The sequence below is a fragment of the Perissodus microlepis genome, chromosome 5, assembly GCF_051167445.1.
Source record: "Perissodus microlepis isolate ML-2025 ecotype Zambia chromosome 5, ASM5116744v1, whole genome shotgun sequence".
Lineage (NCBI taxonomy): Eukaryota > Metazoa > Chordata > Actinopteri > Cichliformes > Cichlidae > Perissodus > Perissodus microlepis.
The window spans coordinates 6988839-6995313 of record NC_140465.1 but is presented as its reverse complement, the minus strand read 5'-3'; positions in this window follow the sequence as shown (position 1 = coordinate 6995313).

Sequence of the window (6475 nt, the reverse complement as noted above, 5' to 3'; positions counted from 1 at the left end):
ATTTTTAAAATTTTATTTGTGGATATAACACTAAAAAAAAAAGAAAATCTAAACGTGTAAAAGTTGAGTTATAAGCCTAAGTGAGCTGCTTTAAGTCTTACATTTCATTGCAGGCTTTTAGCTCTGTCAGTTTTTAGACCTAATGCATGAATGTTGGCACCAATTAATCAAAAGGTGCAAATGAATTAATCAAAATGAGTCATTCATGGACGTGCAGTATCCGTTTGTGTGATCAGTGTAGTAAAACTTGACCTTTTTTCTCTCTCAATAATTCATTTGATTTCTGAGATAACTGCACAAAAAGGTCCAGCGACGCACATTTAACAATTAAGAAAATATCCTGATCTTGCTGTTTTCATGTAGTTAGCGAGCTCTCAGAAAAGGTTACTGCACTGTGTTGTCATATAATTGCGTTCCTGCTCTACTCGTATGTTTCGCATTATGTGATTTACTCATTATCTGATTTTGTCTCAAAGAGGAGAGGATTAAGCTGGCTGTGCCTTAAGATATATAACCAGGAACAGTGCTTGAAAGTCAAAGGAGGACAAATTTAAAGCAGCACAGCAGAAAGATTTCTACTTGGAGCTTTGAGTTTCAGGGGCGCATTTGTTCGCTGTGTTTCTGTTGTGATTGAAAGGCTGTGTGAGCATTGCTGACTGTCCATTAGATATAGCCGAGAGAAGTCAGGAACAATTGCAGTGCAATGTTTTGCTGGGCGCTGGTCATATAGATATTGATCAGCAGCCAAGATGAAGGTGCTTTTATTATTGATACCTGTTTTTAGAGAGGCTGTAAATGTGATTCATAAGCAAGTAACAGCAAGTTAAAGGATAAAAACTGCTCCAATTGAACTGTTTGGACAGCTGGGTAAGTGCATGGCTGTTCTTTGGCATCTGCTTGGGTTTAATTATAGTTGTATGCCTTTTAAAGTAAATTACAAGAAATGTGTTGAAACTGGGCTGTAGGTAAAGCTATTACTGGTTCCAAATGAACCACAACTGCAACAAGTATTTGGCCCCTTTCTGATTTCTTAGATTTTTTTTTTTTGTTTGTTTGTGGGATTTTGATTGAAATCAAAATTTCTTCATGAATATTACCACCTGTTGCTTTGGCATGGTCTTGACAGCGCTTGAGGTCATTTTTTGCATTTTCATGTGGACAGAAATGTTTCATAATGAATTTGGAAAAAAACACAGTTTAAAAAATACGCATGCATGTGTGAACATAACCTGAGGCACACAACAGTAGCTGACCTAAGAGACAGCATTGTTATAACAATTGCATTGTTATTTGATTGGTTAACAGTTTGAATGAGAAAGTAAATACTTGTCAGCTATTTCGCTGACATATATGATTGTGTAAAAGTTCTTCATATTTTGTGAGGAATGTGGGAAATATGGGCAGATTTGTGTGATTGTAAATGTGCAAACATAAAAGCCAAAACAAAGTTTGTTTAATTTCAAGCAGCTTGAATGTCAATAGTTGATAATCATCTTTATTTTTCAACACAGCCTGAAGTGTTGGAGGCAGCTTTCTTATAATTTCTTTAAAAAGTCTTCAGGAATAGTTCTCGGGGCTTCTTGAAGGACATTTTAAGTTCTTCTTTGGATGTTCTCTGACCTCAAAACGTCCCACAGATAGTGCTCATTTAATGTAGATAGTTTTCTTAGATGAGAGACTTATTTTGTCCTCCACTTGTCCACTTTCCTCAAATTTTGTAAGGGCACATTGCAAACAAGCTTTTGGCAAGTGGCCCTTTTCAAATGATCTTGTTGATGCAGAAACACAGTTAATTCCTGTCAAACTGTTATTTGTGTCATTTTTTGTAAATTCAACTAAAGAAATCGTGAAAAACACTGTTCTGGATCTTTCCCAAGTCTGTCATAGGTCATTGTTAAGTTGCCTAACAAATAAATAAAAAAACATTCCTGGAAATGAGTGAAAAATCTGCCAGTGTCCAGAGAAAAGGTTTGGCTGTCAGAAAGCCTGGAGAACGGTTGCTCAAGACCACTTTAAAAAAAATAAGTCTGGCTTCTTGGAAGTAAAAAAATATAAAGAAGTGAGATGCAGCTAAAGACTGTAGCTTAGTATTGTATATCACTGATTCCAAAGTTAGCTGTTGCTTAGTTACATCTCTGATTTATTCAAGTCCTGTCACCCTTTGGTAGGTTACAGCCCTTTGTGAGGCACAGCATTCTTTTAGTGAACGTCACTGAATGTTACAAACGAACAAACTGCTTCAGTTATTGACAACTGACCAACAGCATTATGCTGGGAAAACAATGCATATATTACATGATAATCTAATATATGATGTCATCAATTGTTTATATTCTTCAGTGTCACAATCAAGAAAATGCCCCTAAAGTTGTTGCAACATATAAAAAAGCAAATTTAAGAGCAAAGATTTTGTTGAAGGTGACGTGCACAAAGGCAGAGCAGCACAAAGCAGCTAATTAAGACACCGCTGACTGTATCTCAATGTTAATAATACAAATACAATGTAAAATACTTGTGCTTTATATAGGGAAATAATATGGTCCATTTTTTTGTGCCAGTGCCAGTGAAAATAATTCTAGCAGCAATTTAGTACATTGTTAACATTCCTTTTAAGAGGTAGGGTTACAGGGTCCAGTTCAATCAAACAATGATTTCTTTTCCTTGATTTATTTGAATGATTTTGAAGAGCCTGCAGGGAGAAAATTACAAAGCAATTCAAAAGGAAAAGAAAAAAAATATGATTTTTGTTGTAGAATTCTGCTTTTTCTACTAGTAAAGCCTATCTTTATGTTTACTTTTGGGAGCGTCTTGACCGTCAAACCGTCAGAATGTAGCGTGAAGCATCCTGCATTCTTTCATTTATTTTGCCTATCTCTGTTTACACTGAACAAATAGCATCGAATATCTCACCCAGAAGCTGATATTAGACCGTTTCAGTCCCCAGGTTCTGACTGTAGTAATCATATTCGGTTGATGGTGGCCCGTCCGCTATTTCAATACATTGTAATTTATTGACATTTTTATAAGGACAGCCTGGAAATAAGGTCTTTCAGGAAAGAAAGGAAAGCTGGCGCAGTAAAAAGACAGAGACAGAACTGCAGAAGGTGAAGTGGCTGTTCCGTTCGATGGACAAAGAAGAAGAGGCAGTGTGCGGCAGTAAGAGAGCAAAATGCTTCATAGCCTCGGGGGTGTGCGCCACTGAAAGAGACAGCCTAATGGAAGGTCCCTGTGAGGAGTGTTGACAGTCTATTTGCTTCATCCCAGTCAGCAGGTCCCCATTCAACCTCTGAAAGCAGGTGCACTGTAAAATCAGAGCAGGAGGGGGGATGTTGTACTTGCAAACAAATACCTCCTAATTAAAGGCAAATATACATATTTAATAAGGCTGGAGTGGTCTCATCTTCACCTCCTGTAGGGGCGTCTGCATAATGTCCATGCTGCACTAATTAGTGGCGGTAACACAGCATGAGAGTCACAGAGAGACAATGAGAGTGTGAACAAATCTCTCTAACATTAGAAAAGCATAATCTGGGTCCTGCTATTACCAATAATTCGTTGCATAATTTCATTTATTTGTTTTCAAGCACTGCATCTCACACTCTGAGCTCTGACATAAGCCATTATTGTGTAAAGTGCTTAGAATGTGGGTCACATACCAGAGCAGTAACCTTGGATTTTGGGGGAGAAAATAAAGGCTTCTTTGTTGGAGAAATTCACAACATGACTGCGGCAAAAACAGAGGATGTATCTCTCGGATATACTGTATGGATCCATACTGGGAAAAAAAAAGGTTAAAATGGATTGACTGCAAGATATTATTTGAAATTGGGAAAATTAATATCCCTCTTGGTATAAAATACACATCAGAGATAGCCTGGTGAAATCTTCACAAGTTTAGCAGCCACACGCTGCCTGTCAGCTATGCAACCACGACGAACTGATGAAAATAATGAAACATTTTTGGCAGTTGCCTCCACGGAAACCCAAAAGCGTTTTGTTCTCCCAAGGCAGAGATGCCTCAGGAGCAAGTGTGCACAGCAAGATAGTGACTGCAGTTCCTCCAAGGCCCCGTAGCTATATTTTTAAGAGGAGCTTTCTATTTTAAGCAAACCACCACTGTGCTAGGCTGCAAGCTGGATGTCAGAAAATGCTCAGGTATAGCTTTACTGTGGGCTTTACCGCCACACTATGCTGCTGACAAGAAAATATTTTGTAGTATTTAGAGGTTGATCATTTAACAGATTGGGGTAAAAAAAAGATTCACACTATTGCTCAGTGATGAAAGTACTGCAGTGTGCTGTCTTATAAACTTCTTATTAATTCCTAGAAAAAAACTAATACTAAATAAACCACGTCCTACTGCTGCAACAATCAAATTAAACCACTTATTCATTGCTAAACCTTTTCAATTCAATGCAGTTTTATTTATATAGCACCAAATCACAACAACAGTTGCCTCAAGGCGCTTTGTTGAACATGTTGTGACTTTTATTATGAAGTAATCACGGCTAATGTGAGTCTCGTTTTTACCAATATTGTTTCTCAAAAATGTGGCGTAATGGAACAAGAATTAGAATCCCCCTGAGCTGCTAGATGAAGAGCTGTGTGGCATGCAGCACACCTCCAAACTTCATTTTCACTTCTGTTCACAGACTCACGCACTTGGCAGCTTGGCAGGTACTCACAGAATGATGGAAAATGGACAAGTACTGTCTGATTCTTAAAAAAAAAAAATAAGAATGATGGTTTGTTTTGTGGCCCACATAACACTGTAAACTGTAGCTTTAAACCCCATTTGTTGTCGATACCTAAAGGTGTCATATGTTCCAGTCAAAATTAGAAAAACATTATTTGGCAATTACTGATTTTGAAAAGTCACTGACATCAACACTGATTAAGAAGCACTTGGTAGTTCATTGCAATTACATCAATAGAAGACAGCTACTACACTATCAAAGCTAGTGAGCCAGAATCAGAACAACAGTGAGCAGGAATGATTTAATGAACCCACCTGGGTAGAAGAGAGCAGTGTAACTGAAATTAGTTACACTGCTCTTTTTGTGATGCCCAGCCACCTGCTATGACAGATGAATGTGACCAGACTCAAGGTAGACATCCAGCTGAGAGCATGACTCCTTCTCTCACTCACAAAGTCCCATTAGAGGAGAGGCTTACAGATGTGAACACAAGTGCACACCATCTCCACTACCAGTACCACTAGAACCAGTGAGCTCACATGAGCCACTCTGACAGTAATCCAAGAAGCAATGGGCATAAAGTCAAGGATGCACAGTCTTCTTTCCCTCCCATGGACAAAAAGACAGGAAGCCAAAATCAGAAAAACCCAGTCGGTTAACTGAGGTTTAATAGGATGTCAAGACAGACAGGTTTTGGATGTACAAGAAGTATGACAAGATATGCATAACTAAGAGTCAAGAACTGAGGGTCAAGCCAAACGGAGGCTCACAGCTCAGAGAAGCAGAGGCCAGGAGAATAAATGTCCTGTTCTCCAAAGACCCATCAGTGGTATATTCTCAACTACATGGGAACAATAATACAAAAGAGGACCAACCAAGAGCTCAAACTGAGCAATACTGGAAGAAGATTTGAGAGAAAGAGACATCACGCAAGAAGGTAATGACATGCTATGGATGCCTGGAACCACAAATAAGAAGGCTGCTAACAGCAGGCACTCATCCAGACTGGCTAACACAAGGCAGAACAATCCTGATCATTAATGTGACCCACAATAGGACGATACCATCAAACCATCACCCGATTACATGCCTCTTCAAAGAAATTCCTCTCTCAGGCACATGAGCCACAGCTCAGCAACGCACAAGCTCCTGGTTGATAAGGAAATACACCAGGACTTTAAGACCTGCCAGACCAACATAAGCACTGGATGGACTGCAAGAAAATCTTTGACACAGTACCGCACACATGGATACTGCAGTGACTGGCACTACTCAAGACAAATAGTGTGCCAGTAACATTAATCGGGAACTTAATGGGATTATGGAAGATAACACTAGAATCCAATTCCAAGGAAATCGCACAAGTTCAAGTCAATCAAGTGTGGAATATTCCAAGAGCAAGCATCAGAGCACAGAGTAGGAGTCTACCAGAGCTTACAGGAACCAAGTTGTATACTGTGCAAAGAAACTATCCAACACATAGCAGCATTGTATAAGATGCAAGCTGGGACAACATGCACTGAGGAGCACAAGTGTCAATGGAAAACAATGAATAAAGAGGGCTAAGGTCCTGTAGGACTGTGAGTTCCATTTAGACAGAAAGCTGCTGGCCAACAAACCAGACATAGTTGTGGCTAGAGCATAAAGATGCAGTCGTTATAGATGCGGCAATCCCAGCAGATGGCAAAATCTTAAAGAGCAAGCACAAGAAATTCCAGGGGCTGAAGGACATCTGAAGCACATATGGAAGTTAAAGTCCAAAGTCATCCCAGTGGTAA